This window comes from Sminthopsis crassicaudata, chromosome 4 (assembly GCF_048593235.1).
Source record: "Sminthopsis crassicaudata isolate SCR6 chromosome 4, ASM4859323v1, whole genome shotgun sequence".
Taxonomy (NCBI): domain Eukaryota; kingdom Metazoa; phylum Chordata; class Mammalia; order Dasyuromorphia; family Dasyuridae; genus Sminthopsis; species Sminthopsis crassicaudata.
Window position 1 is genome coordinate 50,003,774 of NC_133620.1, and position 17,400 is coordinate 50,021,173.

At 35.7% G+C, this 17,400-nt stretch overlaps 1 protein-coding gene and 1 long non-coding RNA gene across 2 annotated transcripts in view; both read left to right on the forward strand.

Moving 5' to 3' along the window:
• The window catches only part of DDR2 (discoidin domain receptor tyrosine kinase 2), a 213,320-nt gene that overhangs the window by 80,231 nt on the left and 115,689 nt on the right, over positions 1–17,400 (forward strand). The window lies entirely within an intron of this gene.
• On the forward strand, positions 4,100–8,552 carry LOC141541883 (uncharacterized). Its single transcript, XR_012481930.1, has 2 exons — positions 4,100–4,641; positions 8,305–8,552. It is a non-coding gene; the product is annotated as an uncharacterized LOC141541883 (long non-coding RNA).

Below are 17,400 nucleotides of genomic sequence, written 5' to 3' on the forward strand. Positions count from 1 at the left end.
TAATGTACTTTTTGTGTGTTGTGTGTATGGCATAAAACTCGGGACATCAAGGTGTTATCATCATGGATCACATGCACTTTGTTCAGAAGACATTTACCTACCTTGTTTCCAAAGATGCAGCTATGAGATTTGACATAACTATGCCAAGGGGTCACTCCTGAGGGACTTCTGTGACTGGGATGGATTCCACTGTAGGAACCAGCTTTGGTTGCTTTTCCCCGAGAGGTGAATAGGAAAGAACATTTATGTTGTCAGCAGAAGAGCCTCTCATGCAGATGTTTCTGCTTAGAAACACCTGGCAGCTCACAAATCTCCCATGTGATCTGGGGGCTGACTGAGGAACACACACAGCCTGGATTGCACATCCTGTTTCCTTTTGCTTATGTGTGCCTTGTAGCTCCCTATCCTCATTACATTTATGTAAGGAAACCTTGGCCTAGACCTTAAATCACTGAGTAGGACCAATGTCTACTTCTTTTGGTGTTTTATGTATCCCTGCAGTCCCTAATAAAGAGTCAGCAACAGAGTACATGCTCATTGCATATGTGTTGGAAAAATGGATTGAGTGCTGAAAATTGAGCCAGGAAGATAGGACTTCAAGTTCCACCTTAGACATTTAGCCATATGACTCTTGTCAAGTTGTTTAACCTCATTTTTCTTATCTGTAAAATGAGGATATTGAAATACCTATTGTACTTGGTTTTACAGAATTGTTCTGAGGACTAAATGAGGTAAGGAATGTTAAATACTTTGTAAAATTTAAATAAAGCATTTCTTTTTTGTTCCAGATCTGTGATTTAATTGATATAAAAAGCTTGAATGGGAATAAGCTCTGTCTGTCAATACAAATTTGTCTATTTGTGGCCCCTCACATGTAACATTCCACATCTACTTCATTTGCCTATGTCCTATATATGCCCTTTTTTGATACCCCTCAGCTGCTATTACTCTCACCATTACTTTATATAGGATGTCCCAAAATTCTTAATTCAATTAAATATATTTAATTAAGTTATCAAAGCTTAATGCTTAACTAAGACTTTTGAGATACCTTGTATTTATTTTATATATGTTTTTGTATTTATATATGTAGGTGTTATTTTCTTTAATAGAATATAAGCTTAAGGACCAGAACTGTTTTGATTTTGTCTGTATATCCCCAGTGCTTGCTATAGTAAATAATACAATATTTACATAGTGAATACTTAATAAATACTTATTGAATGAGTGAATGCAAAACAGTGGGGGCTATAATTAGAAAGATAGATTGTACTCAGATTGCAAAAGCTCTTGACAGATTAATGGGAGATTAGCAGCAGAGACATGAGGTAACTAGATGATACAATAGGTAAGAAGACTGTATTTAGAGTGAAAAAGACCTAAATTCAAGCCTGACCTCAGATGTTAGCTGTCTTACCCATGGCAATTCATTTACCCTCTCGCAGCCTCAATTTCCTCGTCTATACAATGATGATATGAATGGCATGTGCTTCCTATGATTGTTGTAAGGATCCATTGGCATGACATGTACGATGCTTTGCAAACCTTGAAATACTGCATAAATGTGAGTTGTTATCATTAGATGAAGCAAGAACTTTATAATCATCCAGGTACAAAGTAATAAAGACTTAGATTAGGGAAATTGCAATAAAAATTGAATTGATGGGGTAAATGGCAAAACATGGATACTAAGTTCTATAAATGGGAAGGGTGTTTAAAGAATTGATAGCCTGTCTTGGATAGGCCGAGCGAATATAATAAAGATGACAATACTCCCCAAACTAATCTATTTATTTAGTGCTATACCAATCAGACTCCCAAGAAACTATTTCAATGACCTAGAAAAAATAACAACAAAATTCATATGGAAGAATAAAAGGTCGAGAATTGCAAGGGAACTAATGAAAAAAAAACTCAGAGGAAGGTGGTCTAAGTGTACCTGATCTAAAGCTATATTATATAGCAGCAGTCACCAAAACCATTTGGTATTGGCTAAGAAATAGACCGGTAGATCAGTGGAACAGATTAGATACAAAGGACAAAAAAGGATACATATATAGCAACCTAATCTTTGACAAACCCAAAGATTCCAACATTAGGGATAAAAATTCATTATTCGGAAAAAACTGTTGGGAAAACTGGAAATTAGTATGGCAGAAATTAGATATGGATCCACACTTAACACCATATACCAAGATAAGATCAAAATGGGTCCATGATTTAGGCATAAAGAGGGAGATAATAAATAGATTAGAGGAACAGAGGATAATCTACCTCTCAGACTTGTGGAGGAGGAAGGAATTTATGACCAGAGGAGAACTAGAGATCATTATTGATCACAAAATAGAAGATTTTGATTACATCAAACTAAAAAGTTTCTGTACAAATAATACTAATGCAAACAAGATTAGAAGGGAAGTAACAAATTGGGAAAATATTTTTAAAAACAAAAGTTCTGACAAAGATCTCATTTCCAAAATATATAGAGAACTGACCCTAATTTATAAGAAACCGAACCATTCTCCAATTGATAAATGGTCAAAGGATATGAACAGACAATTCTCAGAGCAAGAAATTGAAACTATATCCACTCACATGAAAGAGTGTTCCAAATCACTACTGATCAGAGAAATGCAAATTAAGACCACTCTGAGATACCACTACACACCTGTCAGATTGGCTAAGATGACAGGAACAAATAATGATGAATGTTGGAGGGGATGTGGGGAAATTGGGACACTAATACATTGCTGGTGGAGTTGCAAAAGAATCCAGCCATTCTGAAGAGCAATCTGGAATTATGCCCAAAAAGTTATCAAACTGTGCATACCCTTTGACCCAGCAGCGCTACTACTGGGATTATATCCCAAAGAAATACTGAAGAGGGGAAAGGGACCTGTATGTGCCAAAATGTTTGTGGCAGCTCTTTTTGTTGTAGCTAGAAACTGGAAGATGAATGGATGTCCATCAGTTGGAGAATGGTTGGGTAAATTGTGGTATATGAAGGTTATGGAATATTATTGCTCTGTAAGAAATGAACAGCAGGAGGAATACAGAGAGGCCTGGAGAGACTTAAATCAACTGATGCTGAGTGAAATGAGCAGAACCAGAAGATCACTGTACACTTCAACAACAATACTGTATGAGGATGTATTCTGATGGAAGTGGAAATCTTCAACATAAAGAAGATCCAACTCACTTCCAGTTGATCAATGATGGACAGAGGTAGCTACACCCAGAGAAGAAACACTGGGAAGTGAATGTAAATTGTTAGCACTAATATCTGTCTGCCCAGGTTGCATGTACCTTCGGATTCTAATGTTTATTGTGCAACAAGAAAATGATATTCACACACTGTTAGGATTACTAAGTGAGAACTGAGGTTGTCTGGACAGTGACAAGGTGAGAATTCAGGTTTTCTGGACAATTACAAGGTGAGAACTCAGGTTGACTTGATAGAGGGGTAAGCTCATTGGCTGGGGTGGTTCTTCCCAGAAGCCCTTGCATTATCCCACGCCCATTCTCTGGGAGGATAAAAGAGGACAGCACTCCAGGAAGAGGAGAAGACTGCACTACATATGGCTTGACGGCAATCAGATTGCAAAAATGGATTACACTTGGGGAGAATACAGGCCTTTTAAACCATCAGGGCTGTGTTCAGTGCAAACAACTCCAATGTAATTGTCAGATGATGAGAAGAGATTTAGAAAGTGGTAAATAGAAGGAAATTAGATAGGTTAACTGCCTGGGAGAGAGGGTTTGCTTATATTTCTTCAGCAGGAGAAGGAATCAGATGGGTGCCAACAAGTCATATTCGCCTTGTCCATCAGAGAGAGACAGAAAAAGAGAAAGACCTCAAAATAAAGGAGAAAATCTAAGAAACATCTGACACTGAAAGAGCATGGATAATAAGAAGACTGTTAAAGAACTTTAAAACCAGCAGGAATCATTGGACTTCCTCACACAAGATGAGACTAATGGACAATGGACTTATGGACATTTATAAATTTTCAATTTATGATTATGTTATATACTTCTAGCATGTGTTATGTTACTATGTTACTATATGCTTATGTAATTTATGTAATTATCTGTAATACTTCCCATATTGATGGATTTATGTTTCAAGGTCATTTATGTAATTATCTGTAATACTTCCCATATTGATGGATTTATGTTTCAAGGTCATGACTGTCCTATGTTCTAAATCAAAAGAAAGGGGGAGATGTTAGGATTACTAAGTGAGAACTGAGGTTGTCTGGACAGTGACAAGGTGAGAATTCAGGTTTTCTGGACAATTACAAGGTGAGAACTCAGGTTGACTTGATAGAGGGGGCAAGCTCATTGGCTGGGGTGGTTCTTCCCAGAAGCCCTTGCATTATCCCACGCCCATTCTCTGGGAGAATAAAAGAGAGGACTCTCAGAGAAAGAAGAAGACTCTCTGCATTACATCAGGCCTGACGGGGCTCTCTGCAGGAAGGGAAGTCACTTCTAAGGACAAGAGTTAACAGCAACTGCCTGGAGACAACGGTTCACTACAGGAAGAAGAATCTGTCTGAAAGATTTGAGTAGACACAGCAGATCTCTTCCCAGAGAGCGATCTGGCAGCTTCTGGAGACGACAGCTCGCTACAACACACATGTATTGTACCTAGACTATATTGTAACACATGTAAAATGTATGGGATTGCCTGTCATCGGGGGGAGGGAATAGAGGGAGGGGGGTAATTTGGAAAAATGAATACAAGGGATAATATTATAAATATATATATATATATATATATATATATATATATATATATATATATATATATATATATAATAAAACATTAAAAAAAAAAAAGAATTGATAGCCTGTAGTTCCCATTGCACCTGGGACAAAGTCTCAGCTTCTTAGCCTTATTTGCCAGAACCTCTGTAGTTAAACTACCTCCTATATGGTCCTCCATTTTTGCTCTCCTTTCTTAATCTATTTTTTCTTTATCCTCTTGTACTTCTCACATCAAGGCTTTGGCTCAAGCTGTTCCTTTCTCATCCCTGCCATTTCCTCCCTTTTCTTCATCTCCCCAAATTCTATCACATGATCCAAATCCAAATCCCATCTCTTTAATAACATCTTCCCAGACAGTTCTAGCTAGCCCTTTTTGATATTTTCTTTCTGTGAACTCCCATAGGATGCACTATCTCACTCATTTTGGCTCTAACTACTTATATTGTTAGTTAACTATTTTATGAGTGGATAGTCTACTTGCCCAAATTAAACTCTTTAAACCTTACTCACTGATTTGTATTCTTTGATCCAGTGATGCTGGTCTCCTGGCAGTTCCATGAGCAAGACAGTCCACCTCTCCATTACTGGAACACCTTTCCTCCTCTACTCCAACTATTAATCTTTTTGGCTTCCTTTAAGTACCAATTAAAAAGTCACTTTCTACAGGAAACATTTCCCAGTCTTTCTTAATTCCACTATCTTCTTTCTGTTAATCATTTCCTATTTATCCTACATAAAGCTGGCTTTGTCCATGTTTGCTTTGTTTTCTCTATTGGATTGTAAGTTCTTCTGGAGGGCTTGAGGGCAGGGACTGTCTCTTTTTTGGCATCCTCAGAGTTTAGCACTGTGCTTGGCACATGGTGTGAATTTAACAAATATTTACTGATTGATATTCAAAGGTGGACTTGTTCATACTTCCTTTGTACATTGTTAGACACATAGTAGGCTCTTAAAGAGTTTGTGAATTGAGTTAAATATACTTGTCTGCTACCATTACTCTCTTGGCTTGTTAAAGGGAATTTTGACTTGTTCACTTGGAAAACTATCAGATTTAATCTCTTTCTGTTTTTAATTCCCCCACCCCAAGGCCTTTTTAGTTTTATTCTCTTTTGTAGCCTTTTTCACTCTTGTCTCACAGCATTTCCCACTTCCATCTCACAATGTTCCGGGTGTTGAAATCAATTTTCTGCAGTTAATGGGTTTCTGCCTTGCTCTGAACTCTTTTTAAAATTTTTTTTTGTTCTGCTCATTATAGAAATGGATGCTTTGATTGTGCCAACAATGTCGTTCTATCAACAAGCTATTTAGATGACTGGGGAGTTAGGAGGGTAGAAAAAGAAGTCCCAAATCATCCTTTCTTCCACCTCCTAAGATGTGAAGCCCTCCAAATGATTCTTATCTAGTTCAGAAATAGTTTTGTTTGTTTGTTTGTTTGGTTACTATAAATAATAACGATTAGCTCATACTTTTCCTGGTCTTTTGTATCCAGATGCCAAAGAGGGAACACCTTGTTTTTAATAGCTGCTATTTAGGGTACAGACATCCCTAAAACTTAGCAACAGTGGAGGAAGTCAAAGAAAGCTGCATTTAGAAACTGGACCTCACTTAGGCATTTTGCCAAGGAGTATTTTCAGAGATGTGCCTGAATTTTATTTAAGAGTAAAATGTCAAGATATAGTTTTGGCTATGGGCAGAAATTATCACCTACTATTTAATATCTAATTCTCCTAAGTCTTCATAGTTAGTGATGTAAAGAATTCAGGCTTATGGTGAAGATTTTCTTACTTTTGATAACATTGAGCTCTTTCTCCACCTCCTCTTTTAATGGGACCTGTTGAAGTTACATTTTGACCTGCGACCTTAACAGATTCATTCAATTCAACTAGTATTGATCACATGTTGTCTTATATGCCAAGCACTATGCTAGGCGCTAGGGATGTGAAGATAAATACAGAAATGGTCTATAATTTTAAGAAATTTACAAGATATTCATTAATGTGGGTATCTCTTCTAATAGCAAAGATTGCAACCTGTCTATACGATTCTGTGTGATTTTGACCAATATCTTCCCAGAAAATTTTCTCTCAAATTCAGCACAATAGGTTGGGAGTTTTTTTCTAGGACTCTTGATGTTGAAGGATAACCAGTTAGCCAAGGTTGTCCATTGATTGTCCTTTATTCATGCCTCAAGGCTTTTTGTTGTTTCTCTTCTTAAATTTATATAATGACACGAATTTCCCTTTATAATTCCTGTTTATTATATCTTCAATATTTATTACATATATATATATCACATATATAGTATATGCATATTATTATATATGTAGAATATATGCATTTATATTATATATTCATATACAGTATATATCCAAATAAACATATACATACATATAAGTATATATGCAATATATAAGTATATATATACACACACACTCACTTTCATCATAAATTTCTCTATTGCCATCTGGATAATTCTTAAACTCCAAATTTTCAGATTATAGCATTCCATGACTCTTCCTATAGAAAATTACTAGAAGAATATTGGTCTTAAAAAGATGAACCTTTATGGTATAGAGAAACACATAGTCATTAAAAGAGTTGTCCAAAGAAATCTGATCCATTATCCACATCATGACCAGTTTGGGCCAGATTATAATCAATTTGTAGGATCTATTAGTCAATCAGTCACTAAACATTTATTAAGTATCTACTATATATCAACCATTGTACTAAGTCATAATGATACAAAAAAGAAAAAAGACAGTTCCTGGCCTCAAGAAGGTCACAATCTAATGAGAAGATAATAAGGAAACAATACGTACTAAGAAGACAAATAGAAAATAATTAAGAAAAGAAAGATTCTATAATTAAGAAGGGTTGAGAAAACTTCCTGTACAAGATGAGAAAGAGTCAGATTTTAGTTGAGATTTAAAGGAAGCCAGGAAAATCACTAGGCAGAGATGTGGAAGGAATATATTCCAGTCAAAAAGGACTATCAGAAAAAAAAATTCCCAGCCTAAGAGATGCAGTATTTTGTTCATGAAACAGTAAAGAGTTCAGTATCATTGGATTGAAGACAATGTAGTGGAAAAGAAGGTCTAAGAAGTTTATCTAAGATACTTGGACTAATTGATGTACTTCTTGGAATTTCTGTATAGTTGCTAAGCATTCTTCAACCACTTGGTTCTCCATCCCTTTAACTATGGCTTCAATTCCCATAATTTGGCAATACTTATTTTCTTCAGCGTTCTGATGCTTTTATTACTCAGCTTAATGACTTGTCTTAGTCTTTCTTCTCCTCCTTCATTTTTCAACATTATTGATACCTGATCAACTTCTCCTTTTAATTATTCTATCCTTCCTGGATTTTTTGGGGGGACACTCCTCTATTGTGGTTTTCTTCTTAACTACTTTATTGACCTTTCTCAATCTTCCTTTTGCAGGATCATTAAAATGTAATCATGATATAACAGATTTAGAAGTAGGAGGGACCTTAGAATCCATTGAGTCCAGCCCCTTCATTTTACTTTACAGATGAAGAAGCTGAAATATGGATACAGAGAAGTTGTCCATGGGTACACAGCTAAGAAGCATCCAAGTGAAATTCGAACGCAAGTCTTCCAGACTCCAAGTCCAGAACTCTGTCACTACCTAGGCTTTTAATCATTAGATTCTAATGATTAATGTAAATTCATGAAAAGATAAGGGCTATTTAAGTTTTTTCTCTCTGTATCCTTACTATTTAACATAGTCTAGAACATAATAAATACTTAAGAAATGATTATTGATTGATTGATTAATATCCACATTCCATCCCTTATCTGCAGGTAATCCCATGACTCTGGAATTTTCTCCTCTCTCTATACTCTCAGTGATCTCATCAGAAACTGTGGATTTGATTGTCATTTCCATAAAGGTGGTTCCAAATTTATGCTTTTCTGTGCTCTGAGCCCCCATCTTCAACTGTTTAGCTAACTTCTCTACCTATAGACATCTCAAACTCAGATTAACTAAAACATAAATGCATTTTCCCCTTCTCCTAACTTCTAACACTGTTTTCTGTTTCTACTGAGGCACACTAATTCTTCTATTGATTGGCTTGGAGGGTCCCATATTTAGAACTAGAAAGGATCTCAGAGATCATTTTATTTAATCTCCTCATTTTTCAGGATGTCTTGAATCTTTTAAAAAACATATCTTTAGTATCTCAGTGGCTTGCATATAGGAGAAATTAATAGATACTTTAAAACTGACTAATTGGTCAGTTATAGGTATTCTAGAATTAAACCTCTGGAAAATATCTTGATGCACGTGTTGAGTAATTTTAGTTTGGTATCTAGAATAATTTTAGTCTTCCCTAACTGAGTAATAATGTAATTATAAAAATCATATTAATCATCCATTCCCAGGAGTCAGACCAACATTGCCTTTGAAGAATAATTCTACCCATTTCCACTTACATACATTTCCAATTCAGTGAAAATAATGAATCTCATTTTGACTTAATCTTTTTTCACTGTTATAAATTAAGTTCTTTCTGTAAACAGATTCAAAAGGGGAGAACTGAGATGGAAAATAATACAACAGGTTTTTTTTTGTTTTGTTTTTTTTTTTTTTTTTTTGTAGATTATATGTAGCATTTCATGGCAAACCTACACTGAACCTTTTGTTAATGTTATCAAGTTTCCCAGCATTCTTTGCTGACTGAACCACATCACTCTTCTTTACCTTTGAAATCCACTCATTTAATTTCTGTTGCAAGCCAGAAACACATAACATTTAGAGAGATCTTATATTTCCTTGGAGTGCTGTTTTGTTTCAATGACAATAGTGATTCTGTTTTTCCTCATCTTGGGGGTGGAGAGCAGTTCAGAGTTGAATAGAAAAAGAAGAGTAGAGAAAGTAGCTAGTATATTGGTGGCTTCTGAATGACTTTTTGAGTTAAATCTGTAATTTTTGAACATCACATACCTTTCTGTTTGAAATAAAGAAAATATTGCAGGCCTATTTTTTAATTGCTTTAAATATATATTTTATCTCCTCTCTTGACAAAAATGATTGAGGTTGGTATTAAGCCTCAACTTTAAAGCAAGAATACTGCCTTTGTAATGTTTACTAGTACATTTAGTTATTGTCTTCCCACAAATCAAAATATTTGGATTTACTAGTTTATGTTTACTGGTACATCTAGCTTTGTTATGGTTACTAGTACATCTAGCTATTGTCTTCCCACAAATCAAAATGCTGGAGAATCCAAAGAAGACTCAAGAAGTAGAGAAAACTGTTAGGAATGTTGTAACTAATGAGGAGTGATGAAGCTTTCATATATACAAGAGGCTCCATCTTTGAGTTATTGCTTTGTTTTTGTGGTGGACCTGCATCCTAGCTGTTGAGAGAAGAGAAGAACTTGGGCTCAAATTTAGAGGATCCTTTTCCTACTCAGGTCTGAACACATGCTTCTAATATATTCTCAGGGGCTTACTTCTTTGTGTTCTTTGCTGAGATCAAGACCCAATAAATTGCACCTTAAATTTCATCCCAATGACATAGCATTTAAATTAATAATGCAAAAATTATTTGAATAACAAAAAGTCATAGACAGTAACATAATAATTCTAGGAGGCTTTAATATTTCTTTCTCAGAGAGAATCAAATCTAATACAAAGTTATATAAAGAAAAGGAAAAATACAGAAGTGAAAACCTCTTAGAAAATTCAGAACTTAAATACATACATACATATATTCAATTGAATCTGAACATTAAAGAATATGTATACACATATGTTTCTCAGAAACATGTAACACCTTTACAAAAATACTCCATGTTCTGTAGCTCAGAAACATGATAAATATAGAAAAGCAAAGATATGAAACACATACTTTACAATGTAAACATAATAAACCAGCTATGAACACTAACATTAACCATTAAAAAACAGACAAAGTAAATTTAAGGATGACATTTTAAATTAATGGATCAAGGAATGAGTAATAGAAACAGTTGATAACTATGTAAAAATAATAATGGTGACATAGCCTGCCAAATCTGTGATATGTAGCTAACATAGTCATCAGAGAGAAACATCCATGGGAATTTTTTTAAAATAGAAAAAGAGAATTAATAGACTAAATGTATAATTAAAAATTAGGAAGGCAACACTCCTGTGAAGATCAAATGAGATAATATTTGCAAAGCCCTCATAGAGCAATGCCTGGTACACAGTATTTTTCTAATAAGTATTTATATCCTCTACTTCTTTCCTTCTTCCTTCTTAACAACTAAACAAACCCCAAATAAGCAGAAAATTATTAGATAAATGATAAAGTAGGAAACAAAAAACTATAGTTAGAACTCATTAACAAAATATACAAAGTATTTCAATTAAGAGACTAATAAAATTTAGCCATGTTTTTAAGTAGAGGGAGAAAAATAAAATTAATACAATAAAAACTGGATACCACATAAAGATAGTAATCTATTTTTTAATTTTTAATGGTATTTTACTTTTCCCGTTTATTTGTAAAGATATTTTTTAACATTCAGTTGTTGAAAGTGTTTGAATTTCAAACTTTTCCCTTCTACTCTCTTTCCCCTCTCCACTTCCCAAGACAGCAATAAATCTGATATAGGTTATGCATGTGCAATTATGTAAAATATATTCCCTTCTAATCCACTTTTTAAAAGTAAATATAACCAAAAATATAATTCTAATATCTCATCTCAATACCTCACCTCTAATACCCCAAGGAAGGATAAAGCAAGAAAAATAACTATAGAGCAATATAATTAATGAATATTTATTAAAACTTTAGAAATAAAATCTTGGCAAGAAAGGAGTTGATGCTAAATAGTAACTAATTGTCATTAATAGGATCAGAATAGGAGAAGAAGCTCCTGAAATGAAAGGGATTTATGAAAAAAAGAAAAAAAGGTAAACGGGTGTTTGTGGAAAAAGACTGCTCTCTAAATGAGCCATAACACTGGGGAGGAAGAGGATCATTTTCTTGGTGACTGACCTTATCCCATTTCAAGGCTTAAAGAGTAGAGGTACAGAGCCCTTGGATAGAAGTCTTGTTTTGGTGTTCAGTTCCCAGCTGTAAGCCTTCTCCTTTGGTTTCTTTCCTTAGGTATCATATTTCTTGTAAATAAATTGAAACCTGGGATCTGAGAGGAAGCCATGAAACCTTAAAACTTTTGCTTGTTTCAATCCAAGCCTCCTAATCCAGCTGCCACCTCTGTCAAATTCTGCAGCATTAAAACAGGACCAGGATTGGAAGTTGACACCAATTGGATGCACATTTCATGGGGGCCACTGCTGGATGCATACCCAGACCAGAATGAGATTGAAAGCTAACTCTCCTGGCCATTGCCCAAACCACCCTTTTCTAATGAGAGGCCTGCTTCCCCTCTCTTCCCCCACCCCAACCTCATCCAAGCTTGCCAAACCCTCCCTGCAAAATCAAGAGCCTGAACCTCTGACCCTCTGGCCCCTCCAGTGGCCTCTTCCGCCCATCCTCTCCCCCTAGCTTCCTCTTCATGAAGTGATGGAAAGCTCTGGACTCCTCCTTTTTTCCTAAATGATCTTGTTTTCTGATTCAGACTCCAGATTGACAGATTCTTAGGTGCCTTATTTTCTAACTACTATGAATTGTCCCAATGGCCATCTCCAGCTATCTTGATCTCTATCTCCCACTGGGCTCAGATGGCTCTGGAGGGAAAAGTGAAGCAGGGGACCTTGCACAGCCCTCCCTTACTCAAATCCAATTAACTTGCATATCCTGATATCACTTCTGTGATGAGAACAAATGACAAACAACAACAATGAGATTCGACCATCTTTTCCATAAAAAGAACCTAACTTTAACCTTTATTCTGTCTAGAACAGTGACCAGGAATGCTCCTCCCTGCCAAAAAAACAAAACAAAAAACAAAAAAAAAACACAACCCAGTTGCAATAAGGCAAGGGATCTCCTCATTGATAAGAAAGACTTATTAGGACTATGGTTTTGCCAGAAGGTTTGGTCCAGCCTTCTTTCCTGATGCAGAGCGGGAAAGGCAGAACATGGTGGGGAAAAGCACTAGATGGAAAGTCTGGGATATGGATTCAAATAGCTCTGTACTTCTTACCTATATCATCCTCGGGAAGTTACCTAACCTTTTTGGGTCATTGGACCTGTAAAATGAGGGAGTTCAACTAAATAATCTCTAAGTTCCTATGATCCTAAGAGCCTAAAAAGATATAGTAACCCAGGAGAAGCTGCATAATAATTCAGGTTAGGAACATATCATGAGGTCAGTATGAATAAGATCCTTTGTCAACAAACATTTATTAAGTGCCTACTATGTGCCAGGTACTGTAATAAATGTCCCACAGGAAGAAGTATGTTCCTCCTTTCTCCCTCAGAATATGAATTTCCTATATTAATGTCCTATCTGTCCCATGCTACTTATGGTTTTGCTTGAATATCTCTTCTCCTTTCTCAGAATACTCTATCTCCATCTCCAATAATTGCTCTGATGTAGCACATTTATTCTATTTTCAGTAACATTATTCCACAAATATTTATTAAGTACCTATTAAATGTAAGGCAGTCTGCCTCTTGGATCAGGTTGTTTATCATATCCCAGCTTCTTACATTGTGGATTGAGGCCCCATATGGAGACTCATAACTGAACGTGGGAGTTGTGACATTATAATTTCATCTTATCAGTAAATGTCTGCTTTATATCTATTTTATGCCTATAGAGCTGGGATCACATAAAAATTTCTTGGGCAGAATGGGCTCATGAGTGGAAAAAGTTTAAGGAGCCCTGTATTATATCAGGTGAAGTAGAAATACATGGAAAGACATTCCTCTGCATAATTGGTGTTTTTGGAGGATTTTTTTGGAGCTTTTTGCCATGCATGGATGTCAATTACAGTTCAGATCTCCATGAGAAGCTGTAATTGGAGAATGTTTTGAAGGAGGGTTTGAGAGAGACCATGGAAAAAGGCACAGAGAATATTATGTTTACCGAAGCCAAAGTAAAATTTGTGGGGATTTAGTTAAAGCCAGGCAGTAAGATATACTCTGGCAAGTGAAGATCAAAATAGCAAAACCTTCACTAAAACCAAGGTATACAAGGAAGCTAATTTCAAAGGAAAGAGCAGCCTTGCTTCTATTTGTTACAAGTTAGATCAGACTACTTCTACCCTTTGGAATACCCAGACAGTTTGCCTCATATCTGATCAGATTTTGTTTGTGTTCATCATATTGCACTTCCATGTTTTTTTAAACATATAAACTAGCATTAAGTCAAAGTGAGTTTCTGTATAAAGCAGGAGTAAGTGAAGGACAGTACAGTGTCTTAGAAGGAAGACTAAATAGGAAGTTAGTGTGTCTAGGGTTTAGTTCTGATTATAGGACTGACTAAATGTATGATTTGTATTGACTATGTATTGACATGAAATGTATTTATCATGTCACCTGATCTCTCTGGATCTTGATTTCATTATATATAAAATGAAGGGGTTGAATGGGATCCACACCTTCAACCTTCCCATGTCATCTCATTATCAGTAATTCATATTCTTTGGGCAGCTTTTCTAAGATTGTATTTTTGTTGATCTAATTATGTTCTTTTGCTCAGTCCCTTTGGATCCTTTTGGTATAATTTGTTGTCATGTTATAGAACATTTATTTGGAGTCTGAAAACTTCCATTAGCTGGATTAGTGAAGAAGTCATTAATCCTCTGTCCCTCAGTTTCCTCACTTGCAAAATAAGGCTAATAAGAATACCAACTCTTCAGAGTTGTTATGAAGATTAAATAATATGTTGTAATTAAAATCTTTGGCAGACCTTAATTAACTAATAAATTGTTATATGTTTCTGCTAGTATGAGTATCATTCATAGAATTTCCTTCTAGAAGAGGACCAAAAACATCATGAGGATGATGTCTTGCACATGAGGAGGATTTAAGTAAAGTAGAGCTGCACAAAGTCATCGGCTCACCTCGTCCTCTAGTGGCCAGACATAAGTCAAGATGACTGGCAATGGCCCAAGATGAAGTGATGATGATTATTTGACGGGTGACTTGAGTCCCCAAAGGACATAATTAGTGAGGACAGAGCTAGTACCCCAGAGCCATAGGAAGATGCTGTGGCAGGCAATGACTTTCTAAGAGGCACGTTCTGATTTATTGATTCCCTCTCCCAACTTTTCTCATTGACTTTGGACTAGATGATTTAGTTGCTAAAGTGCTGACTGGAATCAGGAAGACTTGATTTCTAGTTCAGCCTCAGATACTTACTAGTTGGGTGACCCTAATCAAATCATTTAACCTCTGCTTCTGTTTCCTTAACTATAAAATTGGGGTAATAATAGTACCTAATTCATAGAGTGGTTATGAGGATCAAATAAGATCAAATTTTAAGTGATTAGTTTAGGACATGGTGCATAATAAGCACTTAATAAATACCTATTTCCTTCCTTCTTTTCTCCTTGTTTGGTTTTTCCTCTCAATCAGAAGTGATAACTCTAGATTTGTTTTCTCTTTAGCTGGATCCCGTCATAATTATCTGGTTCCCAATTTGTTTAACATTAAGATCAATACTTATATATTTAGTAGCTAACAGGGAACACTAGACACTTGGTGGCCAAGTAAGGATGTAGGAAACCTTTAACTTTAGCCATAAAATAACAGAATCTTGAATTCAGAAAGGATCTCTTCTATAACATCTACAACAATTTATCATTCAGACTCTGCTTGAAGCCCTCTAGCAATGAAGAACTCTCTACCAGATGAATGACAATCTTCGATTCATGGTATTGGTGGTGGGAATAGAGTGGAAGTTAAAAAAGTACTGCTGATATAGACTCAATAGTACTTGGTAATTGGATTAGATGTTGGAGGTGAGTGGAAGAAGGGAGGAAAGGATAATATAGTTTGAGTCTTAGAAAATGGAATAATGGTGATATCATCTACAAAAAGAAGGAGATCAAACCTAAATGGGGAGGATTTTAAGGTTTACTCTGATGGATTCTGCCATCCACTTCAAAAGAAAAATGAAATCATATTTATAAAGTTCTTTGTAAACCTTAAAGTGCTATAGAAATACTAATTATTATGGTTGTTAGATTTCAGAAAGACTTCCTTAAAATTCCTAGGTATGTCTTGATGTGTGCCTCTCTATGAACTTTATTGCATCTATTCTTCCCATTGATTGCAAATTTTTTAGTGAGAGTAGACTTGAGATTTATGGGAGAGATGTATTGCCACTGTTTTTACTGCACCATTTCAGTAAGGAAAAAAAGGTAAAACATACCACGGTGAGCTTGGGAGAGCATACTTATAGAATACCTTGGGCCTGGGGTAGTCAGTCAGTCATTGGTGACTCAACTTGGGAGTGAAACTTGGGAGGGTAGGTAAGGAGGGGACGATGCATTCCACTTTAGAAATGCATTCATTCCATTCATTCATTCCATTTTTACATGTCATCCTCTAAGGAGTTTTCTCCTTACATTTAATATTCTATTCAGCCTGATTATGATCTGGAAAGGAATTTAGATACAATTTTCTCTCATCTATTCATTGAAAAAATGAGGAAACTGAGTTTCAAAGAAATGAGGTGGTTTCCCAAGGTCATTTGATTCCAAATCCAAATTCTTTTTGTACAGTTGATGCCACTGAGTTTGAAGGAGAAGAAAAACAATCCCACAGACATCTAGGTACAAAGTCAAACTTCATTGTCACTTTGAAGAGCAAGAAGGCCAGGGATCCTTTATTTTTTAAGTTTTCTGTAATTTGAAAATCTTTCCTGTCAATCCCTGAAGATTCTCTTCTGTAGAGGGTTGAAGAAAGGGTAAATAAGCATTGGTTAAGTGCCAACTATGTGACAGATGTGATAAGTGATGAAAAAGTGTTATATCATTGGATGAAGAGGACAAAGAGTCCACCTGAATGATCCACAGTAGCTCTGCAGGCCTCAGTTGTTTGTTTGTTTGTTTGTTTTTTAAAGTGCTTTTTCAAGCTTCAAGTGCTCTATGGACATGAGTTATTATAGCTGTAGATGTTAGCGCTAAAGTTCTCAACACTGCCCTTTAAGTAAAATCTCTCCATCTTAGTGTGTCCCTAACTCATACAAGTTATATAAATGTCATCCTGATTTATAATTTCCTCTTATCTCTCCTTCTGTGTCTCTTTGATTCTGTCTCCATCTTTCTCTGTCTCCTTCTCTGCCTCTCTCTGTCTCTTTGTCTCTGTCTATTTCTGTCTCTTTGTCTGTCATTTTTCCTTTGTATCTCTCTGTCTCTGACTTTCTCTCATTTCTGTGTCTCTGTCTTTTCTGTCTCTCTATCTTTGTTACTCTCCCTATGTGTCTCTCTGTCTCTATCACTCTCCTTCTGTGTCTTTCTGTCTGTGCCTCTCTGTCTTTTTCTGCCTCTCTTCTGTTTCTGAGTAGGTCTTTCTCTGTCTCTGTCTCTTTCTGTCTCTGTCATTCTCCCTCCATGTCTCTTTGTCTCTATATCTCTCTTTCTCTCCAGTTCTGTATTGCTTTTCTTCTCTATTTCTACTTTTGTCACTCTTCCTATATGTCTCTCTATCTTTCTTTGTCTCTGTCTCGCTCTCACTCTCTCTCCCTGCTTC